The sequence below is a fragment of the Leptinotarsa decemlineata genome, unplaced genomic scaffold (assembly GCF_025532065.1).
Source record: "Leptinotarsa decemlineata unplaced genomic scaffold, Ldec_3_MD MMD2_tig00003348_RagTag_RagTag, whole genome shotgun sequence".
Lineage (NCBI taxonomy): Eukaryota > Metazoa > Arthropoda > Insecta > Coleoptera > Chrysomelidae > Leptinotarsa > Leptinotarsa decemlineata.
In genome coordinates, this window is record NW_027412588.1 from 4,301,975 (window position 1) to 4,314,664 (window position 12,690).

General features: G+C 33.5%; 1 protein-coding gene across 1 annotated transcript in view; it reads right to left on the reverse strand.

Annotated features, from left to right (window-relative positions):
* Dg (Dystroglycan) overlaps positions 1–12,690 on the reverse strand; it is a gene marked incomplete at its 5' end in the record, with an annotated part of 473,071 nt that overhangs the window by 79,272 nt on the left and 381,109 nt on the right.

Consider the following 12,690-nt stretch of genomic DNA (forward strand, 5'->3'; position numbering starts at 1 on the left):
AGTATTAGTGCACAAGCAGTAACTTCAAAGACACTTTTTTTGTGGTTATGATATGCCTACTGGGGAAACTTCCACAATAAAAAAAAAGATAACGCATGCGCAGTCCTACCTCCTGGGTAATGTGGAAACGGACTTTGCAAATTGTCATTTTGGAGGAATATACAGAATTTCTTATACTCGGTCAACTTCAACAGTTGTCATATACCTTCTTCACACAATGAACTTGACATGAATTCCTTGCTGTATATCATAATGTTTACGCGTATTATGCATTGGTATTGGTATGCGTATTATGCAGGTATTATCACAAAAGTATTTTGATACGCCCTGTATACACATTAATATCATATTTCAAATCGACATGTTTTTTTCCTTAAATGATATATTTTGACGCACCCTGTACACTTCGACGTCATATTTGTTTTTCAATAATGTATTTTGAGATACCTTGTACACATTGAGGGATCGCACGTTGAAAACTTACAGCCTCGTGGAACTGTTATGTTTTTTCTTAAATGATGTATTTTGACGCACCCTGTACACTTCGACGCCATGTTTGTTTTCAATGATGTATTTTGGGATACCTTGTAACATTGAGGGATCACACTTTGAAACGATACAGCCTCAATAATCTGTAATGTTTTTTATTAAATCTGATTCATTATTATTAATATATCATTTTTGCGCTTCCAATTTTCGTCGAGTAGTTCACGATTAATTCCTAAACCGGCAACGCCACATTACCCCATAAACAATGATTTATTATACAACTGGCAACGCCGAACCTGCCATGCTGGCATGTATTCACATTTGACAGATGCCGTCTTATGAGTCTAGTGTTTACAGTGTCCTTCTTCAACCAATAGATAGTTCAGCTAGTGACTCATAGATGACTCTGTGTGTTCTATAACTTTGGTGTTTCCATATACTTTTGTATCGATGAATCGAGCGCCTATTTTTGTGCGGTTACTGATAACAGGACATGAAACAATTCTGTACGATAAATTATTATAATGAATCTCTCAATATACGCAAAGCCACGTAAATTTGTGCATCGATTACGTCACACGCGCCTCTCGCTCTTACACACACACACACACACATGCACCTCTTTACATGAAATATTAATTATTTCCCAAATCTAAGTATATTCTCCTATCTTTAATATGATAATGACGATTACAATCTACGGAAAAATATCTCTTACAGTAATTATTGTACCGCACAATTTGTTTTGATGTTAGATGGCTATAAATACCCAACATTCGCAGTTAACTTCAATATCTTACGATGGTGTAGAGGCTAAGGACAATGTCTACGGCGCGGACGACCCAGGTTCGAATCTCATAACTATAAACTTTTTTTAATTAAAATCACGTGACTGAAGGGGGCCGAGGGAGCTGATAGGTTAGGTGGAGTACCAAGAGGGCCGATAGGTTAGGTGAAGTACTAAGGGGGCCGAGGGGCGGAGTTCTACGCTTAAATCGCTACTATACTCGTTCCATCCTGCGTCGATGACGTCACACGTTTCCCCCTCACAGACACCGTCCCGCACCCTCATTGACATTTGACAGTTGCACAGACACCGATTCGTATTGACAGACATCATAAAACCGGCAACTGCGCATACTGCGTCGCATGACAACACCCATATGTCTAGTGTTTACAGTGTCCTTCTTCAACCAATAGATAGTTCAGCTAGTGACTCATAGGTGGCGCCAGTGTGGTGTACTCGCGACGATGCATCTGGGTCACGTGACAATTTGGAGCGCTCTGATTGGACTCTGCCGTACGCGTGACCTTGAAAGGAACCAAAAACGCCAGAATGGACCTTAGCCGTTTTCCCATGTTAATCTCCATAAGAAAACTTTTTGAACTCTTGCAGCCTATTTACTGACACTCGATGTGTAATAAACTGAATATTTAAACCCTTATCTTGTGGTCTGAGTGTTTTCCGAGAAAAAATCATTTTTCAGCTAGAACCTTTTCTGTGTGCCTATTTAGTTATAAATAGCACCTAATAATTTAACTTTAATGAAATGAATGAACACACTTTTATTTAATTCTACTAGTTATTTCATTTTTACGACCAGTTTCGGGTTTTATCCCATTATCAAGTATAAAAATAACTGATACATTTGAAATCTGAAAACAAGGTTTTATAGAGAGTTTGTAGGTAAGCTGGAAGGGGAGGTAGTTAAACGAACAATGGTGCCAACTATAAAATTTAACACTGGAGATTATAGAAATTAACAGGGTTGTCAAACTTATAAATTCAATAGTGGAGACCTACATAAATCGAGTTGCTCGTTTAGGGGTATATATTTCCATGAATTCTAACAAATTAATTTTATTTCCTTCATTACATGTGTATAGCATCTTGAGATAACTAATTATTTAACCAACTTTGCAAATAATTATCGGTGTAGGCAAAACACTTCATATAACATAGTTTTATGAAAAAGTATCAATGAAAATTCTCAACGGGAATGAACAGATTATTTTCAGTTTTTGATGTGAAACATCTATAGCCGGATAGCCGCATGTAAAATCGATTGCTACCCTGGCGACATAAAAGAGCTTGTCAAATCTAGGAAGAGACTTGAGAATTTCTGCTCTCTCTCTCTTTCACTAGTACAGTACTAGCGAATGAGAGAGAGAGAGCAGAAATTCTCAAGGCTCATCATTCATGGTATCATGCTATACGATTGCCTCAAAGTGGTTAACTTTTGATTATTGGATATAAGACAGCAGTTTTTACAATGTTATCTTCACAAGTTATCTGTCTCATAATTTTGATTTCAAAGTTATTGTTTATTTCTCCTCATTTTTGATTATTTTTTTCAACTAAGTCATACAATAATTTCAGTCTAATATTTTCAATATTTTATCCATTTCTGTTTCTTCTCTATTAAAAGTTTTTAGTACCATGGAAACACGAAATATATACTCACAATTATGATTGAATGGGTTCGTTAGATTTTCTCTAGTACAATTTCTGGCAAAATACTTATTTCTTCCTAAACAATGATTGCTCTTTTGAATTAATCATTAGGTTCAGGGTGATCTTCATTGTATTAATCTATTAGAAAGAAAATTATGTTTTGAAATATTTCATAACTCACTTAAGGATTTACCTCAATCTATGTTTTCATAAACACATCATTTTAAAAAAATTTCTTAGCTTCAGTTCTCTCATCAAGGTCACCTCCATTTTTACTGATTATTATAAAATAAAGTATCCCCGCCGCGTCTGTCTGTTTGAATCTACATTCAGAAACAACCGAACATATTTTCATACGGTGCTTACCAATGGACGGAGTGATTCAAGAGGAACGTTTATGTATAAATTGAACTAGGTATATTTTTAGGAGAAATTGGTTTTTGGAAAAACTTATTGGCCTCCACTTCTTCATTTTAAAAAAATGTGAAAAACCTCCAAAGCAAGGAAGAAACCAAATGAGTTCAAAATAAACTCTCCACAAAGATGACTAGATCGTACATTTCAGAGGGAAACTGAAAGAAAAAGACCTCCCGAAACAACTAGTTCCACATGAACATTGAATTATAAGAAAATCATCTTTTTCTATTCAGTTTGTACTCTCGGACATTCGTGACTGAATTGAATCAGATATCATTCATGGGCATGCTACACAGTATACATGGGAGACTTACGAAATAAAATTTCACTTACATGGAACACTATCATCTGAATGTCGGACTTGAAGTTTTGGGATAAGACACTTGCCTTATCTCATTACCTCATCAGCATCGTTCTGGATACTATTACAAGATGAATCACATATTTCATTCATAACATTACAATTTTATCTCACGGATGAGACAAATCTACTCGTGTAGATGAGAGTACATAAAGACGTTCATACGTTTATTTGATTTAATCTAACGAGGTCTCACTTTTTAACGTGTTATTAAAAAAGGTATATCTTCAGAAGAAATGAGTTTCTGGGAGAAAAGCTATTCAGCTTTCATTCCTCCATCTTAATACGCATGCATGCATGGAGGAAGTGCTGCTTCTTCCAGTATTATCCAGAACGGTACTAACAAGTGTATTCCGAAACTTCGAAGTCCGTCATTGAAGAGGATAGTTTTCCATATAAGTTTCATAACGCAACTTTGTCATATATGAATAATATCTAATTCAATTTCATAACGAATGTTTCGAGTACTAACTGAATAAGAAAACTGATTAACATATAATTCAATGTTCATATGAAACTAGTTGTTTCGGAAGGGCTTTTTCTTCTAGTTTGTATCTGAAAGTAACATCCATTGATCTACATATCTTTATTTTGAATTTACTTGTTTCATTCCATCCCTTGGAAGTAATCTACAATTTTTCGTATAAAGATGTAGAAGTGAAAGTCAAACAGCTTTTTTTCTCGAAGGTTTATGTGTATTAGGGTTTTATGCAAATCGGTTGAAATATGTTTATGCGGAGCGGTTCGCTTTACATAAATAAAGTTTCAATTTCCGATATTTCAAGTCAGTCAATGTAATTTTGTATAATTTCGATCACTGTGATGATGAAAATTTGGTCATATTAAGTCAAACGAGAAGTTTGGTTTCGTGATATGGTGTGAAAATTATTCATATATTTAGTTATTAATCACTGTTGTGGCTGTGGTTAATCGATTAGATAAACCGTCTGTAACATCTTTTCAGTGAATCATCACTTATAAATTGATTTACTTTTCTTCCAACTACTTTCAACTGCGTCCATTTTTCAAAATTTCTAATACTGTATCTTGTGTCACGAGAAAGCAGGTATACAGTTTATTTTTACTGCATAAGAAATAAATTTGAACTCACATCAGTGAATGATTATGACTTACTTATGACTAATGCCTCAATTTGCATAACGACGATATAAACACAGAAATATTTACTTAATATATATACCACATAGAAGTATACCGAGTGATCTTCTAATTTACTGAGCCGGATAATTGGAGAGAAGCTTTTATACTAGTTTGATATGATTTGATACAAGTATCAGACTGTTTGTTAGGTAACGTGTCGAATAACATAAGTGATAGTTCCTTTATTTCATTAAATACAATGGAATACAATGTTTTCAGAAATAGTCTCAGATTTGAAAAAAAAGCCACACGTAGCATCACAGTACAAAAGAAAAAATACATTTTACGTAGAAAAACCATTTGAAGAATAGATAAAAATTTCTAACAGTGACCTCAATTATTTCTTGAACACTAAACTATATTTTTTATATTTCATGGCAATTTGATGAATATTTTGCAGCTACTGTACAGTCGGTTTTCTTGATATAAACTATTTATAGTACGTATTTCCGAAATATTGGATATATGATGGTTTTCGTGTGAAATCTACAGATAGATCAAAATAGTTGTGAACAATTACGTTCGTATATGATCGTCATCCCGCGTTTGTTATAATACATTCTTGACATGATTGAATTATTTGGAGAAATCAACATGACAAATTAGAAATAAAAACTTCCTCTGTTTTTATACCACTTGCATTTGTAACTATGGTTACTGCTGTTTCGCCCTATGAGAAAATTTTCAAATGAATACAGTATTTTACATTATGTTCCGAAAATTGAAGATGCGTGCGACAGATTTCAAATCTTGCATCACCTATTAACATGTCATTCCATGTCTCGTGTCGAGAGTTTTTGACAAAACAAAAGCGAATCTGTGAAAACACCAATGTTTCCTTGCATATTGGAGTAGAACAAATATTTTTCAGAGATCTCAGCCTCCTAGACGAAATTTTTATTGATAAAGAAAAACTTGACAGTAACTGTATTTTCACCAAATTTGGACATTTGTATGTATAATAAACCACTGTACCTGAAAATGTATGAAATACTGAGTATTCTAAAAATAATCGTGATCCAATCAATGAAAATCGTGATACCATTTGAACCACCAAAATTCCACATTAAGGGAGACAAAACAGTTTTTTAGGGGAAGCCTGAATCGGATAACACCAGAAACGAATAGTTCGACCTATCCTATTTGAAATATGTTTTTTAGAAACTTATACAATAATTTTCATGATAACCCTCTTGTAAACGCGAACAATCAATAGAAAAGTTATCGAATCATAGTTCAAAATTTTTTTTGAAGATTGTCCGGTTTCACTTGTTCAATTGATGACCTATTTATTTTATTAAAATTCGTATTGAACATAGGATAAAGAAAATACTTTCGTCTAATTTCTACTAGTTTATTATTTGTTAGGATCGGTTTCGGTTTGTTAGTTATTTGAGAATGATCTAACGAATCGAAACCAGTCGTAACAAATAATATACTTGGTAGAAATTAGACAAAAATTAATTATTTATTTTATCCTATATTGTCCGGTTTCATTAATATTCTGGGTCTTTCACGACGAGCGTTCGTTAGGAATATATGGAGAATGATTCAAAATAAAAACTTGAAATTTTGTAGTAGTGGGTTTTACAAAATGGCCTTCTAAACTAAAATATTTTCAACTTCCGGTCTCTTTCTGTTATAGCGGAAGTTGAAGGCAACTTCCTTATTTCAAATAGAACACCCTGTATTTTATTACATTTTTGAATTTCTCAGCACATTTTAGGCCCACTTTATATAACAATGCCTATACCCAAATTTGTTAGTTTTTTTTCTGAAAAATTTTACAGTTACAGCACCACTCCGAAAAAATCATAACTCATAGACAGTAACAGTTGAAAATGTGAAATTTCACAGAATCGTACCTTAAGCATCAAATCATAAACAGGTGTATTGAATTTTCGAAAATAATTTACATAACATCTATAGTCCGTTCATAATTTGTTGATAGCTCACTGCAAGTTTGACCCTCATTAGAGAACTGAAATACAGAGAGGACAGCTAATATGATATAATAACAAAAACCAAACTAAAACTGGCAGTTTAAGATGTTTTCGACTAACCCACCTTGTATCTGAAGAAATACAATACAGCTATAAAACTTTTAATCCGATTATGTAGGTATTTTGAGTGGAAATGAGTGACCAGTGTCGTAGAGTATATGATTAAAACATCAGTTACTTTAAATAAATAAATATATTAATATTCTTAAACTGTAGGTACTGTAAACTGTATTTTTATTTTTAAAAAATTTCTTTATTTTACTCAAAAATAATAAGTTACTTGCAATTTGTAAAAGACCTTTTTTTAAATGATATAAACTACGATTACTTACAAAACTATTCAAATTCAAAATAAACAGGATCATCTTCGGAATCCGAATCGTCTTGCAGGTTAATAATTAGCGGTTGTGTCTCTACAGTCGCATCAATTATATTGTCAAGATCCCACATTTTTTGTTCTTCTTCTATTGCATGTCTTACTGCATCTCGCCAATTTTGTTCTGTAATATGTTGTAAAGACTCATATAACAATTCACGTACAGCTTGTATTTTATATGACGTATTTTTTCTAGCCACATAGCTTTCCATTTGTGCCCAAATGAGTTCAATTGGATTTAATTCGCAGTGGTAGGGTGGAAGTCAAAGGACTGTGATGTTTCGTCTTTCCGCCATTTTGTCAAATACGTATTTCTTGAACTTAGATTTGTGTTGCCGGGCAATTTTTAAAAGTTCTGCTTTAACCATTCCATCTTCGTAAGGCAGGGACTTATTCCGCAGCCAGTCAATGATATCCTGTTTCTTCCACGCAGTCGTTGGAAGTCTTTCAACTAGTCGTGAATGATAAGGTGCATTATCTAATACTATAATTGAGTTTGGTGGTATATGTTCAATCATCTGCTCAAAATACTCTTCGAAAACATCAGCTGTCATATCCTCGTGATAGTCTTTTGTGCTTTTGGATTCAAATTCCAACATACCATGCTTAGCAAATCATTTTTCACTGCCAATGTGAGAAACTATTAATCTACTGCCTTTACCAGAGGGTGGGGAAATACCAGTAGACCAACCTTCCATAAAGGCTTGCCTGGAGCTTGATATATTTTTATCTGTCCAAATTTTTGTGAGAGTATGACCTGCGTTTACCCACGTTTCGTCCTGATAGTAAATTGGCCTTCCTTCAGCCCGAAATTTTCGTATAGATCTTAGATACTTTCTTCTCCAACATATTATATCTTCCCGTTCAATCAAAAGTGATTTTCTGTCTGATTTCTCCCACCGGAAATTTAATTCTTTTAAAACTTGCCACAATTTGGTTCGTCCGACATGAGGCAAACCTTTTTTTTTTCTTTCTGATAGGAACCTATATATTGTTGACACCCCTACGCCCGTCATGTTGGCACAACTCTTGATTATGTTCTGAACAGTGTTTGTGGGATTCTGAGAAACCAGAGCATCGTGAACGTTCAAAACAATAGTCTTCTCTCTTGGTGAATAGACAGACTTACTGACTGTACGCAACAGTACCGGTGTAAAACTTGATGATGTTGATGATGATGACGAAGCCATCGCAAGCAATCAAACAAAACAAGCAGGAACGAAAGGTACGTATATGTTTGTAGGAATATGAAAAAAGTTATTCACGCACTGCACAAAATTCGCAAAATAAATATTAGAGACGTTAATTACTGCCGTAGACGCCGAAACACCAACGAGCCGTAAATTAAATGCGATTAAAAAATGTACTAAACCAAAAATTATTTTCGTTCGTAACAACTTCACCCTTTCAAGGCAAGTTTCGAATATAAACTGAAGCTTTATATTTAATGAATAAACACCTCCGCCTATGATTTTACGAGTTTTACGACCGTTTTATGACTTGGGCCCTCATTTTGTGCTATCGACAAATTATGAACGGACTATAGAAAACTGATGAAACACGATATTTTCAAATAAAAACCATACACTATTCTATTATTTTTGGATACTGTGAAAAAAAAAATCAAATTCATGAAGAATGTCCTATACCTAAAATACACCCCTGGCAAGATATATCCGATTTTGGAAAATACTTGAAATGTAAATCATTCGAAGCAAGCTTTGAAAACAAATGAAGTTACAACAAATATGTCAAAATTTGATGCGATATAAATGACGTGTATTTCATAGTTTTCTATTTGTGTGCAAAATGTCTTGTTTAGGTTATTCTAATGGAAATTTCCTGAATTTAATAATCATTTATGGGTAATGCAATAAGATAATGGACAGAAATTGTCGTGTTTTTGCAAAAATATTTCCAAATCTACACAGACCCAATAAAAATATTCTGAGAAGACTTCTAAGGAATTGCCGTGATTTCGGATCTTGTTCGTCTGTCATCAACAAAAAAAAACTCGTAAATAATGAGGACATCGAAATTGTAGTTTTGGCGTACTTCACAGCCTATCCAGAAAATTCGTTGAAAGACGCAGAAAAGTCACTTAGAATTTCATGTTCGTCGATAAACCGGATTTTAATCAAACATAAGTGGCGTCCCTTTAAATATCACCAGGTTCAAAATCTGAAACCTCACGACTTACCTGCATGAGTGGAATTCTGCGAATGGTTTCTTATCAAGATGCAGGAGAACCCTGAGTTCATGAAGAACATGATATGGACAGATGAAGCCAAATTTGCTAAGAATGGTATGTACAAACGCCATAATAGTTATTTTTGGGCAGCAGAAAATCCAAAACTCGTTCGCCAGCGCAACTCCCAGGATTCATGGAGTTTTAATGTTTTTTTGCGCAATAAAGGAAGACCGAATTTTATGTTTATATCTTTATGAAGAGAATTTGAATAGCGATAGATATTCGCATATAATTAGGAATGTGGTTGGTGAATCCATAAGGCATGTTTCGGAACAATACCGTTTCAAGTTATGGTACCAGATGGATGGAGCCCCTGCACATAGTACTGATACCGTTACTGGGTTGTTGAATGGGATGTTCGAAGATCAGTGGCTTTGCTACAATAGGCCATTTAAATTTCCTCCTCGCTCTCCAGACCTGACGCCACTGGATTTCTTCATCTGGGGATATATCAAAGAAAATGTTTATGCGGATCCTGTGAGTAATAAAGAAAACATGAAACGACGGGTTCTGAGAGCTTTCAATAATTTGATTCCTGACTCCATACAGAAAACTACAAATAGTGGTTTGCAAAAAAGAATATATTCTTGTTTAGAACATAATGACAATGTCTTTGAACGTCTGTTGAAATGAACCACAATTTTATTAAAATTTAAAGAAATTAAGTTAAATTTTAAAATTAAAGTAAAATCTAACTTCAAAAAATATAAACAAAATAAAATTACTGTATTCGATATCAATAAACAAAGATACAATTCATTTCTTTGATAGTATTTTATTTCAATCCATTCATTTTCATGTTGAGTTACCTTTTACCAACGACAGAGTTAGAGATAATATTAGTTCATTTGTTTTCAAAGCTTTCTTGATTTGGTATTGCTTAGAATGATTTACATTTGAAATATTTCCCAAAATCGGATATATCTTACCAGGGGTGTGTTTTAAGCATAAGACATTCTTCATGAATTTGATTTTTTTTCGTAGTATACAAAAATAATAGAATAGTGTATGGTTTCCATTTGAAAAAATCGTGTTTCATCAGTTTTCTCGATGTTATGTTTTAGGTGGAAATTTCGACCACCCTGTAAATTATTTTCGAAAATCCGATAGACCTGTTCATGACTTGATGCTTAAGGTGTGATTCTATGAAATTTCACATTTTCAACTGTTACTGTCTTTGAGTTATGATTTTTTCGGAGTGGTGCTGTAACTGTAAACATTTTCAGAAAAAATTAATATCTCGAAAACTAACAAATTTGGGTATAGACATTTTCATACAAAGGCGGCCTGAAATGTGCTGAGAAACTCAAAAATGTAATAAAATACAGGGTGTTCCATTTGAAATAAGGAAGTTGCCCTCAACTTCCGGTATAACGGAAAGAGACCTGCAGTTCAAAATATTTTAGTTGAGAAGGCCATTTTGTAAAACCCACTACCACAAAATTTCAAGTTTTTATTTTGAATCGTTCTCCATATATTCCTAACGAACGCTCGTCGTGAAAGACCCTGTATACCATTCCCAGTACGAATCTCTCCGTATCTCATAAAAGTTGCCATTTTCGTCATAATGTTATCCTTGGCATAATAAACAAAGTGATTTGGTGCCAATTTACGATCTTTTTCCCCCTGCCATGAAATTATTTTTTCATCCGTAATGGATTTGTGGTAATATTATCTATCCAACTAAATACAAAAATCGATGGTCCTAACGATCTCAGTTTGGCTATATGAGGTTTTGCAAGGATTTAGTATTATCCGACCCGAGACACGCAAACAAACCTCCTTACAGAAACCATAGATTGAAATGAAACCCGAGTATCGTCTGAGATAACCGCAGTAACTTTGACAGGGTGAGGTAAAGTTCTTACACATTTCAGTCTATCGTATGAAAACGCATATTTGAAAGTGGAATTTTCGACAATGTTCCAAATATAGGTTTTCTCTGGCGTTGAATATAATTGTGGCAACTTGAAACTTTGGGGACATATGGGGACAAAGTATACCTAATGACATGTTATCATAAAGAATTTTAATTTTTTTGAATATTCCTGGATAAAGTTTATGAATTTTTTATTTTCAGATGTATAAACTATATATAGATTTTTCTACATAACTTTTGTAGCGTTTTGCAGCCAAACAGCATATCTGTTTTTCCACCAAGCCTCAAACTCTGTTGATACACGGAATACTTACTATACATATATGTACGTAAGATTTTAACTTGCCTAAAACAAATAAATAAAAAAAATACAATTGTTTGAATAAATTACGAATTAATGATTTTTTGGAAGTTTTAATTGATTTTATGAAGGTGAATTAAATTGCTACACATTGTGTTGAATAAAGAAACCATTAGTTTGGAAGATATTTACCATTCAAATGTAAAACTCGATGTTATTTGTTAAATTATTTAAATTCCTGTTTCACCCACTTAAAAGTAAGATATTCATAATTAAGCAGATGCGTAGTATAACCATAGAAATGGAAATTTTAGAACGAAAAATCTCACTATATGCAAAACTTGGGGTAAAGTAAAAATAAGGTTTTCAAAATTCTGTATAGCATTATTTGTTATTTGAAAAAATATTGCTGAGAGACGGAGTATACTAGAAACTTTATCTTTCAAACTAATATTGGCTCTTTCAATGATTATTGAAAAACCCGATCATCGCCTTCATTTTTTATTATATAAATGAATGTTTCTGAAAAATGTATAATTTATTTAAAAATATTTTTTCCACAGTAGTCATTTCGTTAATACTTATCAAAATTTAGAAATGTAAAAAACAGTGTTATGGCAGGTTCATACACGAAACTATCATGTTTACTTTATCTTTTTCTTTCATTTTAGGAGACATTACACTTCACTTTAAAAGTTTGGTGTATTAGTCCTCCCATTTATTCACATTGTGATAACTTTGTTAAAGGATAAGTTTGGTGTATGAACCATTAGAGTATAGGATAGGGAAAATATTTAGAGAGAACACAATCCCGGCTTGTAGGCCGGGCTTGTTGGCCAAATTTTTCGTCTGCCGAAGCTACAGGTTACTACAATCGACAGATGTTTGGTACTACAAGTTTCATTCGAACAGTACCTACCAGCACGGATTTTGATCTCTCGAATTGTGACTCCACCGTGAAAGCTTATGTTCTTATATTCCATTAGAGTATGTTATT